Here is a 20,704-nt window from a genome sequence, read left to right as displayed (position 1 = left end):
CAAATTACAGCTTTGGAAAAAGCAGGTTAAATACCTAGGATATGTAATATCCAAAGAAGGTAGAATACTAGATGAGGATAGAAAAACAGTGATTTTACAAGCACCCAAACCAACGACCAAGAAGGAAATGATGTCCTTCCTGGGAGCAACCAACTTTTGCCGGAGTTGGATTCCAAACTATGCTTTGGAATCTGCTCCGCTGACTGATTTGATATACAAAAAGCCGATGGCAGCACAAGATTTGTTACAATGGACACCTGAAGCAGAAATAGCTTTCTGCAGGTTGAAGCAATTGATAGCTTCTTCATTAGTCTTAGGACTACCAAACTATCATAAATGTTTCTTTCAGACTGTAAGCAGGGATATATGACATCAGTGTTAACACAACAACATGGGGATAAGCAACGCCCCATAGCTTACTATTCATCACAGTTAGACCCAGTGGCGCGATCCTTGCCCCACTCTGTACAAGCAGTAGTCACAGCTGCAATGGCAGTACAGGCTTCAGCCTCAGTAGTGTTATTCCACCCTCTCACATTGAGAGTGCCTCATGCAGTCGCGATAATTTTACTGCAAGAAAAAGTAGCATATCTTTCTCCTGCTAGACACCTTTCCTGTATGACTATACTGTTGAGCCAACCTCATATGACAATTGAATGATGCATGACATTAAACCCATCAACTTTGCTCCCAACCCCTGCGGATGGCACACCACACAGTTGCCTGCAGGAAATTGAGCAGAAAACATTACCCAGACAAGATCTCATGGATATTCCCTTGGATAATGCCGAGGTGACATATTACGTGGACGGCTCATGCAGAAGGGGCCCTACAGGGAAAAATCTAGTGGGGTATGCAGTAGTTACAGACACTGAAACCTTAGAAGCTCAATCCTTACCACACAACTTATCTGCACAAGCAGCAGAATTGATTGCCTTGACACAAGCTTGTACTTTAGCAAAAGACAAATGTGTAAACATATATACCGACAGTCAGTATGCTTTTTCTACTCTACATGTTTTTTGCGCAACAGTGGAAAAATAGAGGGATGATAACATCTAGTAGCAAACCAATTAATCATGCGCAATTTATTTTAGATTTGTTAGAATCCATTCAGTTACCTACCAAAGTAGCTATTTGCAAATGCGTAGTTCATACGAAACAACAGGACAGAATTTCAAAAGGTAATGCGAGAGCTGATGCAGCTACAAAGCAAGCAGTTTCAGACTCAGAAACTTTTCTTCTAGATGAGGAATTATAACCCTCTGAAATTTTAGATCTAGAAATGTTAAAAACAATGCAGACGCTTACCACAAAAGCAGAAAAACAAAAATGGGAAAGATGAGGAGCAATCCTTGAAAACGGACTGTACATCTCCAATTTTGCCATCTAATCTGTTTAGATATGCAGCTTTGTTGAGCCATGGGCTTTGCCATGTCTCAACAGGGAGGATGGTACAGTTAGTAAACCGAATATTCCAAACGTATGGATTTTCAAATTATACAAAAAAATTTTGTGCGGCATGTCATGTTTGTTATAAACATCATGCACAAGGGGCATTAAAACCTAAACAAGGGAGTTTTCTTACACCGCCATATCCGTTTCATACCATTTGTATGGATTTTATAGAATTGAGCAAATGTGATAACAAAAAGTACTGCCTTGTCATTGTAGATATATTTTCTAAATGGGTGGAAGCTTTTCCGGCCAGAAACCCAGATGCAGCAACAGTGGCGAAAGCCCTCATAAAGGAGATTATTCCTAGATTCGGCATACCAGAAAGGATTTATAGTGACAATGGCACACATTTTGTGAACCAAACCATACAGCAGTTGGGACGTTTCTTTGGGATTTCCCTGAAGAACCATTGTGCTTATCACCCTCAGTCTGCAGGACTGGTGGAGAGGCACAATGGAGTCCTTAAAAATAAACTTAGAAAGTTAGTTAGTGAGACACAGAAGAACTGGGTGTACTGTCTGCCTCTGGCACTGCTGAGTATGCAAACAGTTCCAAATGCAAAGGGTTTAACTCCTTTTGAAATGGTGTTTGGGAGGGCATATTATGTACCTCAGTGGAAAGCTCTCATGCCTGCAGAACAGGAGGCTGATAGTTCACTAGCTAGTTATATGAGGAAACTGTTAACAAATAAATCTCTTTTGCAGTTTAACTCTGTTTCAGATAAAGAACAGACCAGGCCATTGGAAGCGATTCTAGCCCCAGGCACGTGGGTCTGGGTGAAGGTAACAAAGAGGAAGAATTGGGCAAGCCCGAAGTGGGAAGGACCGTACCAGGTATTTTTGGCAACACCTACTGTGGTCAGAGTAGCTGAGAGGACTTCTTGGATTCATTTGATGCATTGTAAACCGGTAAAGAACTTTCAACTTGATAAGAACATTGTAACTGTTACACAACAAGAACAAAATTACCAAGAATAGAGCAAATAGAAATGCGGAGCAACCTCAAAAATGTTGCATAATCATCTTATTGATTGTACATTTATTAACTGTACTAGCGACAATTTTCTTTTTGTTGTGGTTTTTCCTTTTTTCAACCACACAAGTAAAGTTGGATAAACGTGATGAATCACCCATAGACTGGCATCCAAACTTTAACACGTACCTAGCAATTAAACGTGTATATGCTGAGACTTTAAACATTTCAAACTGCTGGATTTATACAGCTATACCAACAGCATATGGGGGACTGCTAATATCCGCTATTCCTTTAGGGATCAATGAGACTTGGGAAAATCTGCTTTTTGACACTACAACTGTGAGATCACAGGATAAAATAGCATTGTATTTACCTATTACACAAAAGGGGACTGTGTGTTTTTATAAAAACGATACTCTCCAGGTGGGCTGGAGTAACTGTAACATAATATCTTATAAATGTTATATTAAGACTAGTAGTGGGAATACTGTTTGCAATACTAACTATGATTCATATTTAAACTCAATGAAAACGACATTGAATGAAATGCAAAGAAATCCTGTTTTGTTTAAACAATTGTCAATCATAGATAAGAAAATGTTTCATGCAGGGCGAGTGCGTATTAGCACTAAAGTTGAAAACTGTTATTTTGTGTGTGGGAAAAGGGCATACAAATGGCTACCTGAGAACTGGTCCGGCAGTTGTTTTTTGGGTTACCTGGTTCCAGCCATACGACACACTGCAGAATTGCCTCTGGGAAAAATAAGGAACGTAAGAGATGTTACCAAGGAAACTGAAGATCCAATCGAGAAACCTGTGAATCCAGTAGGGTGAATTGAAGCAAGCTGAAAAGTCCATAACTCCGTGAAGGACAAAGACAAATTGACACATATGGACTTGAGTGACGCTATTATATCTTGGGCAGGTATACTCCCAGCATATGGCGCAGTAAAATCGATTTGGGAGCTGAGAAAACTGTTGAAACTTCTTGAAGTAATGAGTAATGCAACTTTTTCTGCTCTCGAATTAGTGACTGATGAACTAAATGCCATGAGAACTGTTGTGTTGCAAAATCGTATGGCTCTCGACGTCACCCTGGCGGCAAGAGGTGGTACGTGCGCACTGATAAAAGAGGAGTGCTGTTCTTATATACCAGACAATAAGCATGAAATTAATAACCATCTGGAGGTGATACAGCAAGTGTCGGCCATGACCAAACCCGGCCCAAACCCACTGACGGACTTTTTCCAGAATTTGTTTGGTGGGGGGGTACCATCCTAATGAACATTCTGATTGCCATCTGTGTAGGTTTACTCCTATTGGGAGCATGTATTTGTTGTGGAATTCCCTGCATGAAAAGATTAATTAAAGATTTCATAGATATGTCTGTCTCTGAAACCATGTATCAAGACATTGAACTTGAAAAAATGGTTCCAAATGAAATTCTTTCCGAAGTCTAAACTGAATGACTCTCCTAACTGCAAGTCCTAAGTGGAAGAGGTTAGGAGAAGAAATAAAACTGTTTATGCTTTTGAGAATAGAATAAAAAGTATTAACAGGGGGGAAAATGTTAGAAAAATATGTATCAATGTATATGTTTAGTGCTTATTAGAAGCAAAGAAGGGATTAATACATTTTTATTCTATTAATGTTATGACAAGAAAAATGAATTCATATGAAACTGCAGTGTGCTTTCTGCAAGTTGGCCTCTGACCCTGGCAGCTGCTAGCACAGCAAAAGTTAATGTTTATGCTTTCCACAAGTGATTATCTGCTGGGTCAGGAAATTAAAGTGTAAAATAATGAGAATCTTCTGCTCTATCCTGCTTGAACAATTGGCCTTGTACATGTTCCTAGATAACGCACAGCTGCAAGGAAGAAGTGATACATGAAACAAAGAGTTGGTTAGAGAAATATATTGAGAACTGTATCTGCTATTGTGCTCGAATTAGCTTAGAACCTTGAGTGGCAACTTTCATAAAAGGACATTATAACTAACCAGGTGGCTAGCAAGGCCACGTTGTTTACCAACATTCTTTTTTAAGCAAAATGTAGTATCAGTACCTCTGATGAATAGAATATTGTAAGCTAAAATGATGTAAAATAATTTGTGACTGACCACGTCAGTCTGGTAGGCAATGGCTAACAAAAAAGACTATAAAAGTTGTGTACTTCCTGTTTTATTCAGACAAAATTCTGTACTTGTATGTTTTTTGCCTCCTGGTGTACACTAGTAAAGTACCTGAACCTGAACCTCCTATGTATTGATCTTTTTATTACAGTATTTTTCATTTAACAGCTCTCTACTCGACCTTACCAGCCATCCAGTAAAACAGTTCACTGCACCTATCCAGGCATGTCCAAAGGGCAGTTTCAGGTGTACCCTCCAGTCCAACTGGTGAATCTGGGCATTTTGAGACAATGTTACAACTGCCTCATGTACACAAACAACCCCCTCCTCCTACCACCAAACACTAATACATGTGTGAGATGCAATTATACAGCCAAACTAGAGGCTAAGCTCTCTCAACCCAAGACTGGATCAGACAGTCAAGAGGAGAAGGGAAATACTTGCATCACACCACCAGTCTTACATACACCCATTAAACCAGCACTGGCAAAAAACACACATAAATACATGAAAACATACTCGGAGGCTCTAAATAAAAATCTGCAAAACCAACAGAGACCTCCAAAGCAAACATCCAAGCAACCTCCACCCCCCCCAACACAAACCATGAAACACATACTTCACAAAACCAGTGTGCCATGCAATCACAGCTCTTAAGGCAAAAAAAATACCCAGTATATTAGTAATAGGTGACTCTATAGTCAGGCACACTGACGTTCCACTCACTAGGCTGAATAAGGAGAAGGTTACTGTTAGCTGCCTGTCAGGTGCCAGGATCCGCCACATAACACAAGCACTCAGGTCACTCCAGAACAAGTACAAATATGACTCTGTCATTGTCCATGTTGGTGTGAATGACCTGAGCCGTACCTCCCTGGACTACATGAAGAGAGACATGGAAGAGCTCTCTGAGCACGTAGCCCAGGCCGGTATGACCCTGACCCTGAGTAGCATCCTGCCCTCACCAAGAATGATACCATGGTATAAAGAAAAAAAATCTCAATTTCAACAATTGGCTAAGTTTCTGCTGTCATTCAAAGGGGATCCAGTGTCTGTCAGCCTGGGATGACATGCTCGACAAGCCACTCTGCTTTGCTAGAGATGGCTTGCACCTGTCACCCTTAGGCTTTCGAATACTGGCCAAGGCTCTTGCCACCCCCATAGTGCCTTTCTTAGGCAAGGCTCAAAAGACAAACCCACCACCATAAATAGCACAAGTAACAAAAAACTGAGGGTAATGCTACTCAATGCCAGAAGTCTAAACCTCAAAATGCATGCACTCGAGGCACTCCTCAGTATGGAGAAAACTGATATATGTGCAGTAACAGAAAGCAGGTTTAAGGCTCCAGAAAGCACCCCAGCACTACCAGGCTACAACTCATACCATACATTTCAGCCACAGAACCTAAACCGAAATACAAAAGGTGGGGGCGTATCCATATTCATCAAGGATACTCACACTTTCAGCTTAGTGGCACAGCACAATGCTTCAGAGATCATCCACGTCCAACTAACAATGGGAAAAACTGCAATTCAAATTGTAGCTTGCTACAGATCACCCACCATGTCCCAGATACCCCATTCCACATTTCTAGAAACACTGGGAAACATAAAGGTCCTACCAAACACCCTAATATTGGGTGATTTCAATTACCCAAACATTAACTGGGAGAACTACTCAAGTACTAACTCCCTTGTCCAACTTTTCCTAGAATTTATAAACTCAAACACCCTGGTTCAACTGGTCAACACTCCCACCAGAAGTGACAACATATTGGACCTCGTCATCACCAACATGGGCGACCGGTGTTCCACACAGGAGGTCAACCCCTCGCTGGTTAGATCTGACCATAAACAAACCACCTTGGATATCCATATTCTGCCCCCACCCCCGGACAAGAAAACCACCGTGAAAAACTTTTCAAAAGCAAACTTCACGTTACTTAAGACCGAGGTGGAAAATTTCAAGCCCCCATACTGAAGGATAACACTGTCCAAGCTGCAAAATCCTTTACTAATCCATTCTACGGGTAGCTACAAGAATGCATGGATCATGCCATCCCAAGCAAAACCAAGACTCATTCCTCCAAGAAAAGGAAACCAGTCTGGTGGACACCTGCCATAAACAAGCTATACAATAGAAGGAGAAAACTAGTACAGAAACGAGTAAAATCCCAAGAAGGGAAGACATCCCTTATCAGTATCAGCAAGAAACTATGATCCCTCATAAAATCAACCAAGGTGAGCTTTGAAAGAAAAATTGCCAAGGACTCCAAAGATAACCACAAGGCAGTCTTTAACTATGTCAAGAATCTAAGTGGCAATGCTCGGATCTGTTCAGAGTTAGTGCAGAATGGCACAAAATACACTGAACTGACCAATATCGTCAACATCCCGGCAGACAGGTTCAGCGCAAACTTCACCCCCCTCTCACCCCCAAAAGGGTCCATAACCATACCAGAAGAATGTAGAGTCCCTCAAATCACAGACACCCAGGTTAAAACAGCCCTCTCCAAAGCCAAAAACACAGCACCAATGGAACCGGACGGTGTCCCATGCTGCATCCTACACAAGCTCAAAGACGAACTAACTTCTCACCTAAACACACTGTTCAAACTCAGCTTCTCCACAGGCTACATACCCATAGAGTGGTGCAGAGCAACGGTTATTCCACTCCACAAAGGTGGAGCCACAACAGACCCCAGGAACTATTGCCCTATAAGCCTGACTAGCTTGGTCTGCAAGACTATGGAGCACATGATCATGGAACTCATTAACAGAGACATTGGGAACCTCCAAACACTGGACCCTACCCAGTTTGGTTTGTTAAGGGCAGATCATGCCTCCTAAACCTGGTGGACATCTTTGGGACAGTTACCAAGGCTATAGATGAGGGAAAGGTGGTACACACAGCCTACCTAGAGCTCGCTAAGGCCTTCGACATCATTCCCCATTCTGGTATTATAGACAAGCTCACCAGCCTGAATATAAACCCCTACGTCACAAGATGGGTTGCCAACTGGCTCACAGACAGAACCCACATGGTGAGAGTTGTGGGATCTAGGTCTGACTCTAAACCAGTTACAAGTGGCATTCCCCAGGACTCAGTCCTAGGACCCCTCCTGTTTGGCATATACTTCTCAGAGGTACAGGCAAGCACAGGAGGACTATGGCTGACCAAGTCCACAGACGACTGCAAACTAGGGGCTATAATTGACTCTCTGGCTGACACAGACATCCTCCAAAAGGGTCTCACTGAGATGGATACCTGGTGTCAAAATCATGGCCTCAAGCTAAATGCCAAAAAGTGCATAGTCAGCCCCTTTGGAAAAAACAAAGTACCCACAAACTACCACATAGGTGGTAGTCCCTTAAATACTGAACACGTAATAAGTGATCTGTGGACCCGAGTAGATAGTAATCTCACCTTTGATAATCACATTGCCAAAGTGGTTAGAAAATCCTTCTACATGGCCCACCTAATCACAAAACGGTTCGCATCCAGATCAAAAGAGGTCATTGTGCCCCTCTACTCATCACTCATCAGACCCATCATAGAGTACAATGCCCCATTTGGGATGTACCTTACAAGACACCTGCAACAGCTGGAAAGATCACAGATGTACCTCACCAAGAGGATCACTGGCCTCAAATAGATGCCTTATGCAGCTCGACTGAAGAAATTCCAGTTGTACTTGGTTGCATACCGCCTACTCAGAGGTGATCCCTGCCTGACATACAAGGCCATGTCCAACCCAGAATTGATGGACATGCTCCACCTAAAGAAAACCTTATCCCCTCAAGCCACATGCTCTAGGGATCTAAACCTCACCACAACAATAAATAGGACGTGCTGGAGGGATAGATTCCTGTCCTAGTGACTTCCCGTGCTTTGCAACACGATCCCAATCTACATTAGGCAGAGCTCCTCACTAACACTCTTCAAATGAAACCTTGACGAGTGGATGGGAAACAGAAAGTTTACCTCTGGATCACTTCAGTAGCTCTGCTGGACAGAGGCACAGGGAACTAATCTAAGGGGTCGACGAAAGCCAACACATTCTGGCTAGGTTTATAAATGCCTTTGGGCAGATAGCCTAGTACCAACCTATGAACCTATGATTCTATCCCTTATCTATTACACATGTAATCAGTGTACCCAATTTCAGGTCATCTGTTGAAAAAGTTAGGTGTAAAAGATATAATCTAAACAAGTATGGGCCTAGGACAGAGCCTTGTAGGACATCCTGACAGACCAGCTATGGTCTTCTAAGAAGTTTTCTGAGCTCCTCCCTTCTTCATCTTCCTCCCATACCAAGTGCTCAAGCTTTGATGCAACTTCTATACTAAACTTCTATAGTACACAATATATTGATTAAATGAATTTATAAAAGTAAGCTTCTTTAGTCTATATGCTAGGAATAGCAAAGCTAGATAAAGCAGTTTGTAGTCTATGAGGATGGCAGTGGTGTGATTCAGAGCACCAGCAACGTACTGATACAGGCTCCATGAATGATTTACACACACACACACACACATATATATATATATATATATATATATATATATATATATATATATATATATATTTTTTTTTTTTTTGTAGGGAGGACAAGCTAGGCAAGGAAATAAAATCATGGCAACAGGTCTGCCAGTCAGGTAAAATAACTGTCAGAGAGTACCAATGACTTATTCACAATATAAACATTAAAAAAGAAAGTACTTATGAGAAGAAAATATACTTGAAACTTACAATAAATCAAGTACCAGTACTTCTAACCTTGCATTAAATGTTTAGTTTAATGCAATTATATATCCATTTTGGTACTACCAAATAGAATTATAGTTTTGTCCTGTACTACTTGTGAAGTTGTGTTCTACTTGATTTCACTGCAGTCGTTCGCCAAGTAATAATTTAAGGTAGGTCTGCACACATAGGAACAAAGTCCTAATGTGTCATAGGTGGCCTGGTTTTGAACAGTGGACCTGGATGCTGGGAGAGCAGCTGAAACTGATCACACATCCTGGGTTGAGAACTTTAACAAAACCCCGCTGTTCTGTGGCACCTATCAGAGGATTGAGTCAGAAGTAGTTTGTTATTGGGCTGTGCTCTAGCCCTACAAGTGTGGATATAACTAGTTCCAGTATTTAGGTTTTGGTTGTGTGTCTGCTATCTGGTTACAAGGGGATTAGCAACATGCTAGACTCTTTCAATCCCTCTTGGATGATGGCTGTGGTGCTTAGCTCTTACCTTCATTTCCCAGTGAGCTCAGATGCTCGGGTGGGAAAATGGAGAAATGAATGGAGGTGTAGCAGACAGCGGCTTGAAAATTACGTGAGGTGCAGGATCAAAAACATTAAAATGTAATGCTAATAGTCTTGAGCTGACATTACAGAGAGCAAATAAAGCAAAAAGAATGTGCGTTTTTTTATTTATTTTTGTTAAACAAAACAGCCAAATGACATGAATAAATTTCTTAGTCTTATAACAATCCATATAATTACAAACACAGCTTGCACCTCATCCTTTCTAACATTACAGAATAACAATTTAACTACGCTATTTGGAGTACATATAAAAAGAGATATATTACTATTAATAATGTTGCTTGTTAAGAAAGTCATTACACCAGGGGGAAATCCAGAAATGTGGCTGCGGTGAATGAATTATGACAAAGGGAGAAGAGAGGACCATAAAAGGTTAGGGGAGGAAAAGTTTCTTAAATAACTGCTTTTCTTGGTATCATTATTTGGACACCAGTTTTAATGGCTACAGTTATATATGTGCTATTGCTTTTTTGTTGCTTGGATTATTGGAGCAGATTTATGGGGGATGAAGTGGTGTCTTCCCCTATTGTCACAGTTTATTTCAGTGGGATGACAGATCTATGTTCCACACAAACAGCATTAGCAAACTTAGCTTACATGGGGAGTTCATATTCTGCCCAAACCTCGAGAAATCGAGAGATGGTTCTAAAGATAGCTCACCTTGAAAAACATTGATCATAGTTCTTGATCCCTTGCTTTGTAAGTTTTTGCTAAGGACAAGACCAAACTACATGCATTCGATCGTTCCATTTACCCATAGAATCACCTACAATAACAACTATAGCTGTATTGAAATCTTTCATTGTCTTTCTGTAGTATAAATGTATCCAAATAAACATTTCCATGCAAATATATAAAATTTCATTGATTTTGTTGCATACTTCAGGATAAACATATCTTAGTCTGTATTTCTGTAGTGAATTAATTATCTAATTTATTCCAACCAGCCCTCATATTCAAGTATTTAAGGCCATGTAGAGCTTTACAGGCCTGACTTATCAATCTCATACCATGAACTTATGATCTTCTTGCCTCTAAAACCCAAATGACTAGGTCTGGTCCATAGAACATTTTCTCCACTCAATCACTTAATTTTCTTTACTGCTTAATGCTATATAAATTAATATGTCTTTTTCCACAAAATTCAAATTTGACTGAATTATTAAAATATTGACACATCAATTTCATTCAACTAGTTCCAATATTTTAAATCTATACCTCTGCTTTTCCACTCCCAGAAAACATTTCATGTCACCAGTCTTTCAGCAGTGACTCAACAGACAACAATTCAAAGAGCCAAGATTCACGTCTTATTTCAGAATCATTTCCTTTATTGATGACCTATATTTCCAATAAAAAATGAACCTTTCTTATACAACACTCTGTTGTATTAAAGTTCTAAGACATCTCATCACCCAGTGATTCCATAAGCATATTTTTCCAAACTAAACAATGTGCACTTGCCACACAAATGTGATACATTTTAATGAATAGACTAAATGTAAAAAGAAAGATCTAGTACTCAACTATTTTGGCAATAATAACTTATCCTAAGCAATTCAGAAAAACTCACAACACAAAATAAAATATGACTGAGATTTTCTCAACTGACACAAAATTGGATGAACTTAAGTAATATTTAATCTGCCCTACATAAAAACATAACACCACCTGCCCTATGTAAAGAACCTGAGGCAAAATGAGTATTTGTGGTACCTGGATATGCTGATCTAGATCTAAAATAGTAATTTTTCCATCTTTGAAAAAATTCCCGTAGGGAACTTTATTGATTTGCTTAGTGCATGTTATAACCAGATCCCTACATATTTCAATTTAACATGACCAACAATTCTCCATGAAGGTAAAAGAATTAGAGAATGATTTATACAAGTATAAACATCTCATTTGGCAAAGACAACATCTAGAAGCCTGCCTTCACTTTAATGTAATTCCGAAAGGGATGAGGGTTTTATGTATGCTGACATTTGGGGAAACCCATCCGGAACTACTTAAGTAGTGACAGCAACTTAATATAGAACTGAGTCAGAAATACATGAGGCTTATCATTGATTATTTTTATCCCATTGAACAAGATCTAAGCAATAATTTACAACTGCAGCATAATGACATTTTCGAGAACTATGAAGGTGAGGTTTATACCAATGCCTTAAAAAACATATATTTGAATGTCACTTTATTGAAAATAGACTCAGACAAATCAAACAGCATAAATTACAAAGGGATTTCACTGACTTCAGTTTAGGACATGTTTTCACTTGGCCACAGAATGCTACTAATTTTACTGAGTCGATTGAACAGAAAGTACTTGTAACAGAAAGTATGGGGTCTGAAAGAGCAACTGTACCAAGTGCAGTTTCTTCAATTACAGTTGCTAAGACACAGGAGGTGTGTCAGCGTAGTGATTCTTTGCAACCAATGATGACACAGACTACTTTTGAAACTAGCATTACACCCTTGCCCAATCAGGAAGCAAACAATCAGGTTTTGCAAGGGGCCAGACCGAAGCAACTTGTTCCATTAACATTGGACCATTTTTATTGCGGTGCTGGTGCTGCGGTAGCGTTTTTGTCTCACAGTAAGACGTTGTCCTGTTCGATTCTCAGCTAGAGTGTCTTCTGTGTGGAGACATGCATGAATGGGCGTACCTTCATTGAAGGCTGTGCATCAGGGCTGGCAACTCGGCACATAAAAGTCTACTGCCAATCATTAGCGGACCGGAATTCTGCTGTGGTGACCCCTAACCGGGAAAAGCTGAAAGACACAACAACAACCAGTAAAACAAAATCTGAAGCGGCAACAACCTCGTTCAATAAGACGGGGAAGGAGAAAAAGGAAGTTCTCAGAGGAGAAACCAGTACCGAACAGGAGAACAAGACAGTGAATGAACTGGTGATAAATTTGTCTGACTACAGTCTAAATGAAGCAGAGATTACCCTGTTGAATAAGGGTTTAACTTTTATACCTTCTGCATGTACTGAAGTAAGTGAATTATTAACTGATTTGAGACTGTTTGGTCAGAACATAGCCCTAAAGCTTTACTTTAAAAATGATAAAAATGACAAACAGTATGAAAATGATAAGTTCTGCAAGAGAAGCTATTTTACACCTGTTATACCTGCACATGTTGAGATGTTTATTAGAGCTTGTGAAAAAGATATATGTGAAAGTTTTCATAAAAACAATAGAAGTTCTTTTTATAACTTAACCCCAAAATGTGCCTTGCGTTCTTTACAAAATAATGAGAGGTTGAATATAAGACCCACAGACAAGTGAGGGGCTGTGGTCATCATGAATAAATGAGATTATATACAGTCTATGCATATGATGTTAGGAGAGGTGCATACTTATATGCTCTTGACACAAATTCAGTACATGAACATTATTAAAAATATCAAAGACAATCTGTATGATTTACGTATGTGTAGACAAATTGATGAAAAGTTATATTCCTATTTTAATGTGGAATACCCTAGAATACCATACATCAAAGGTCTACCTAGGGTACACAAGTCTCTTCAAAGACCACCTTTAAGACCTATTGTGGATGAAGGTGGATGGCCCATGGAGCCTCTCTCCATTTATATAGAGAGTAAGTTGGCATCAATAGTTAGTGAAATACCTACCATCCTAAAAGATACATCTCAGTTTTTGAAAGACTTGAGAGAGTTCAATGAAAGTTCTGATTTGAGTAGTTGTTACATGGTCACTTTAGATGTACGAAGTTTATTTACCAGCATACCTAATGCATATGGCATAGAGGCTACAGGACATGTGATGAATGATGTGAGGCAGAACAGTGCTAATGAAATGATCCTGACTTGGGTACTGCTGGATTTGATTTTATCTAACAATGTATGTATGTATTAAAATGCAATTTATTTGCAACAGTGGGGTGTTGCTATGGACACCCCCTGTGCAAATTCATATGTGAATCTGGTGGTTTATCATTGGGAAAAGAAATATGTGTATAACAATGCGTTTAGCACACATATAAGACTATACAGATATTTTGTAGATGACTCCTTCCTGCTGTGGGATGGAGGGCCTTCCCTCTTACTTGATTTTGTTAAATATTTAGAATCCACCACAGATTTTTTTAAGGTTTACAACAGCTTATTCATTAGAATCTATTGATTTCTTAGATGTTTCGATAGGTAAAGACCAAGTAGGCATTGTTAGTACTAGATTGTTTAGGAAATCCTGCTAGAAAAATAGGCTTTTGGAATTTAATAGTATGCATCTGAGACATATTTTTCCAAATATTATTAAAGGACAATTAAATAGAGTAAAAAGTATATGTAATACAGCTGCTGTTGCAGAAAATTAAATAGATTATCTACAACAATTGTTTACAGTAAGGGGTTATAAGACATCTACCTTCCATGGAATTAAGGATGACATTTTCCAGAATAATAGGCATGTTGGTTCTGAGCAGATAACATCCAAGGAAAGATTAAGCATTAAAAGAAATAAAGTTTGTTTTGTCACAAAATTTGCTAGTGATAACAATAGAATGTGTGACATAATTAAGAAGCACTGGCATTTCCTAACTGGTGATAGAGAGACAATAAACATTACAGGAGAGACACCTGGTTTTACTTATAAAAATAATTATAACTTAAAACAACTGCTATGTAGTGACCGGAAGAAGATTCTATTACCTATACATAAACTAGGGACCTTTCCGTGTAAAAGTTGTAGAATGTGTGAATATATCTGCAAAGCACAGGAATTCAAACATCCAACCTTGTCCTTTATTTTTGAACCTAGATTTTATGCCAGTTGTAACACCACTAATTTAGTTTATTTAGCGGACTGTAGTGGGTGTAGAAGTTTTTATGTGGGTAAAACTCTGAAACGCTTGAGGAATAGAGTTTATCAGCATATGTATGATGTTAAAAACAGGAACAAGCTAAATACCTTAGCCAGGCATATAATGGAATTCCCTGCACATAGCTTTGATTTTGGGGTTTTACAAATGTTTTTCCTGACAAGAGGGGAGACAATTACAATAATTATGTGGAATGCATTGAATTGAAAGGAATTTTAAAATTACAGGCACATATATATCCAGGATTGAATAATTATGTGTGTAAAACCAGAGCTGGATGCTTGCCCTTTTAAATAAATTAAGTGTTAAACTGTTGGTTAAATAACTTAATTATATAATTTTGTTATTGTTTTATTAACTGATTGTCGAAATTTAAATATATAATGAGTGAATGTTTGTTCTATTGTATTGAGGACTTGAGAAAGCATAGGTGAACTACGTGAAAGCACTTGTTAACATTAAATCGTTATTTTTACAGTTGTGGTGGTGGTCATCTGGAGTTTTTGTTTCAATTTAACATGACCCAGTGATAAGGAAATTAATGTTTGAGGTCCTCTAAAGCAAAATATTTAGTTGAAATGCTCCTGGACTTTGAAAAAGTTTATTTTTTATCCAGCTTTTGTGTCAAATAACCACAGGATAATGAAAAATCTCTGTAAATTAATTTTTAGTTTAATCAAACTAACCAGAACATCACCATGTTTTAAGTCGCACAGACAAGGTAATAAGAAGACCAAAACATGTATATCCACAGCTAATGGGGTTTACTTTATTGATCTGAATGTATCCACAAAGAGTTAAAAAAAGTAAAACGTTATGGACAATCGGAAGCCATATAGCTGAAACACAATGTTTTAAGGGGTCATTTGCATATATCCCACAGGCCTCTATTACAGGAGATTTAAGGTATCACACAGTGAAAACTCTAGCTTTGCTAGGTTTACCATATAGTTTTTACTAATTGGTTTCTCTGTGTGCCCTTTTTACTCTTTGGTTTATATATGTATATAGACCTTAGCTATAGCCATGTAGTAGAGCTTGATATATATATATATATATATATATATATATATATATATATATATATATATATATATATATATATATATATATATATATATATATATATATGGGTTCCTATGAGATAAACGACACGTTGTTTCATCGACAGCCGGTAGATGGACGTCAATTAACCGAAACGTCAAAACAACGAAAACTAACATAAATGAAACTCACTCAACCGACAAGTCTAAACTACATACTAGCACTAAACAACACATACCTGCAAAGTACAATCACTACCACAGAAACACATACACAACTACATACATACTCGCGCTGCTACCTACGATATACACCTCATACAATCCACACCACAACAACAATAATTAAAAAACAAAATGAATCCCCACTCCAAACACCACACACACAACACAAGCAATCCAAAATCCTACCAAAGCAACACTAAACCTGACATACACACCTATCGACAACCCTGACCCAAACCCTAACCCTAAGGTCCGTCACTCTCGCACACTCACCTAACCCGCGCCCTAACCCTAACTCACTTAACCCACCCCTAACCCAAAAGAAATCACTACTACACACTTACCTGACCCAAGCCCTAACCCTAACTCACTTAACCCACCCCATCCCCACAGACCGTGAACATCGCACACTTACCTTACTCGCACCCTAATGTCCGTCACTACTGCATACATACACATCCCTTACACATTTCGCTTACCTCCGTGTCGGTGTCGGTTGACTGACTTTCGTTTATTTCAGTTTTCGTTCCTTTGACGTTTCTGCATCAGTGTCAGTTAACTGACGTTCGTTTATTTCAGTTTTCGTTCCTTTGACGTTTCGGTTAATTGACGTCCATCTACCGGCTGTCGATGAAACAACGTGTCGTTTATCTCATAGGAACCCATATATATATATATATATATATATATATATATATATATATATATATATATGGATCCCCTACACTAAACTGACATACCACAAACCCGAAAGCCAAAACACTGACATCAAAACACTGAAACCACACAAAACCGACAGTCCACATTACCGAACATCATAACACCAACTCACAATACACACACAGCACAAGCACACCAAAACCTTTCAAACCTACACTAAACCTTACATACACATCTGTCTATGCACTAATCTTAACCCAAACCCTAACCCTAAAGTCCGTCACTATTGCACACTTACCTTACCCACACCCTAACCCTAAAGTCCATCACTATCACACACTTACCTTACCCACACCCTAACCCTAAAGTCCATCACTAACGCACACTTACCTTACCCACACCCTAACGCCCATCACTATCGCATACTTACACAGTCACGCTCGTTTCGCATGTCGATGTTTTCAGCATTGGGATTTCAAACTGTCAGTTATTTCTGTTGTCGGTTTTCCGGTGTCAGTGTTCTCGTCAATGGCGTTTCGAACTGTCGGTGTTCTCAGGTAGACCCATATGTATATATATATATATATATATATATATATATATATATATATATACATACATATAGATAGAGTGAGAGACAGAGAGATGGCAAATGGCTCAAAATCTATGTCAAACAAAAGAAATGACAACAGACAGCCTTGTCTGGTATCTGTTATCATTTCAAATGATGCAGATACAGCTGCTAGTAGCATGATTCTTGGTATAAAACCACTTTAGATCAGTAGCGTAACTAGGGTGGGCAAACGGGGCAATTGCCCTAGGAGCAGTCTTGCCCAGGGTGCAATTTGCAGACATAAAATAAAAAAAAACTCTATGTAATTTTTGAAATACTTTTTTTTCCCATTTAAGGGGAAATGGTAATGCCTATATGCTAAACTGATGTCTGAGATGCTCCTGGGTGCCTCCTGCTCCCGCTTGCATCATCTTGCTTAAGCACCGCCCCCAAAAGGTCTGTGATTGGTGGTGCCACAGTCATGAAAGACAGTGTCTTGGGCTAAGTCATTGGCGCTCACAGTAAGCTGAGGAATGTACTGTTTTTCAAATTCTAAATCGCTCGCCGTGGATGCATCTGGTGTGTGGGAAGAGATACTTGGAGAGAAAAGACCAAGTCTCTCAAGTACGTAGGATTACTTACTATTATACATCTTAAGCATACTTCGACAAACTGCTGAAGGGGGTCATTGGGGGAAATGTCTCATTCGTTGCTGATGCATACTTGCACAGACTGTTGAAGAGATCTTTGGGAAAATGTTTTATGGTGCTTCTGCATACTTGGATAGAGTGCTGAACTGGTCACTGGGGGAAAGAATTTCATTTTGGTGCTTGTGCATACACGAACAAACTGCTGAAGGGATCTTTGGGGCAAAATTTTCATTTGGTGTCATTGAAGTGCTTGTGCTTACATGGACAAACTACTGAGGAGATCTTTGTGGGAAATGATTCATTTTGATGTCATTTGAGGGCCTGTACAAACTTTGATAAATTGCTGAAGGGGTTGTTGGGGAAAGTATTTCATTTTGGTGTCATTTGAGTGCTTGTTCATACATGGACAAACTACTGAAGGGATTGCCAGGACATTTAGAGAAAGCAAAGCAGTACAGCCAAGTATGATCTTAAAGTATAGTCCTCTTGATTTTTAAAACAAGGATATAGTAAATCCTTTCTCAAAAGATTAAACCCCTTGATGATCAGGTTCACAGAAATTTAAGTGCTTTTGCAAGGGGGGGCAGGCCCCCCTTCATCCCCAATGTTGGCGTGAGCCATTCACAACCTCCAAATTTATATTGCTAATCTGTTGGGGGTCTTGCCCTGGGTTCTAAATGGCCTAGCTACTACTGTGCTATAGATCACTGATTTGTAACAAGAGTCTAAATTCCAATAAAATCCCATCTCAAGTAGTACTTCAAAATGTCATTCAACACAATCAAAGGTTTGCTGCAGTTCAAGACTCATAAGTAACAAAGACGTATTTTGAGCAATCTGCATTAACATTAATGGTTTTAATTATATTATCAGCTATCTGCTTCCCTCCTATAAAAGCATGCCGGTCCATATGTGCCAATGCAGAAATCATTTTTTTTTTATTTAAAAAAAGTTAATAAATCTGAAAGAAGGGGTGATTGGTTGAATCATATCTTGAGTAGGGAGTTGTATTAGTAGTTATATTGTGAAGCAGACAAACTACCAGGTTTAAATTAGTTAATTTCTATTACAAGTGTATTACAGAACAAACAAATTTGCATTAAATGAAAATGAAATGGTTATTTCAATGCCATCTGATATGAATATTTTTTATATATATATCATATATATATGGTTTGACTGATTTTCATCAAATGTCACATATATTGGCATTCATGACATTGACCAGAAAACATCAACATTGCCAAACGGCAACAGACTACTACACATGTACTGTTCAACAGCCTTCATTCAGTCAAATTTAACACATAACAAATATGTACAAAACAATATTTTCTGTTGGGGACCAAGTCCCCATAAACTTTCCACACCTTGTTTTAATTTTATATACTAATTCCAAAATTGCAAGATATTGGGGAAAGAGCATATTGTGTGATCTCAAACACCTGTCAACTATTTAGTTCAAACCAAAATTTGTTGACTAAAGACAGATGTTGACCAACTGTAGAGCTGACAAGATTAAGTTCCCCATAAATTTACATAATAAGTACATTTTTATTTATTTGTGCAATATATACTTACATGTTTCCAAGTAAGTGCAATATTGGCAAACCATATTTTTCAATGGGGCAAAACAACCACTATAAATTCACTGGCTGGGTGAGTGATATGCTCTGAGTACCTACCCACTGTACCAGTAATGTCAATAAAATAATGGACATAATTAAAAAATATTGGCCTATACTCATACATGATAGTCAAATCAGAGAGATAGTAGGTGATGAAACTAAATTCTTGTTTAAGAACAAGAAATCCCTAAAGAGACTCTTATGCTACCCAAGTATTACAGAGGGAGCCCTGTAAAATATAATAGCACAGAATTATGTAATAAATGTAACCAGTGCCAATGGGCTGACACTAGTAATAGGTTTATACACCCAGATACTGGGAGGGAGTTTAATGTTAAAGTGACAGCTAACTGCAATACTAAGAACATTGTATATTTGGCTGTGTGGAACCAATGCTGTAGTTTCTATGTGGGGAAGACGAACAGAGAATTTAGATTTAGAATAAGAGAACACCTATTAAACGTTAGGAATCAAGCTACAAGAAATGCTTTGGGGAAGCATGGCTCAGTTGAGGGACCCAAACATACGTTTAGATTTTTGGTCATGGAAAATCTAAGGGAGAATGAGAGGGGAGGTGATATAATAAATAAGACAGAAACAAGATGGATAATCAGATTGCAGCAGACAGGGGCAGGGGTGTAAATGATAGGGCCCCTATCAAGCCCATTCTCAAGAACAGGACATTTCATAGGTAGCAGTAGAATATGAATGTATTGTGATTTTTGTGATATTTTATACAATGTGCATTTATATTATATGTTTCTAAAGAGTGAATTGCATTTTAATATTTTATCTATATGCTTTTATGCGTGCATGCTTTTTATAAGCATTCTTTATGTATGTATTTTTTATATGTTTCGATATATTTTTAAGATAGATGCATCTTACTTTTTCATGGCTTTATGCTTTCAAAGATGTTAGGGTAAACTGTGGTATTTACATTTTTGATTGTTAATTGATTAATTCTTTACATAACTGGTAATTAGATGAATGTTCTGACAGGTTAATTTTTGTTTGACTCTAAATATTAGAGCCTTGTAATTGATGATTTCATTAAAGGTCTGAAGAAGTGGGAGTTATTACTCATGAAAGGGCTTACCGAATAAAGAGTTTGTTACTTTTTACTTTGAGTGACTTCTAGCCTTTTTGGCTGTTGGTTGGATCCTTGAATGCTGTTGTGTCCTAAGTGCAATATTTATTTA

Source organism: Protopterus annectens, chromosome 6.part0 (genome assembly GCF_019279795.1).
Source record: "Protopterus annectens isolate FY-2018-M chromosome 6.part0, PAN1.0, whole genome shotgun sequence".
Lineage (NCBI taxonomy): Eukaryota > Metazoa > Chordata > Ceratodontiformes > Protopteridae > Protopterus > Protopterus annectens.
The sequence above is the reverse complement of the archived record's forward strand: the minus strand, read 5'-3'. Positions refer to the sequence as shown.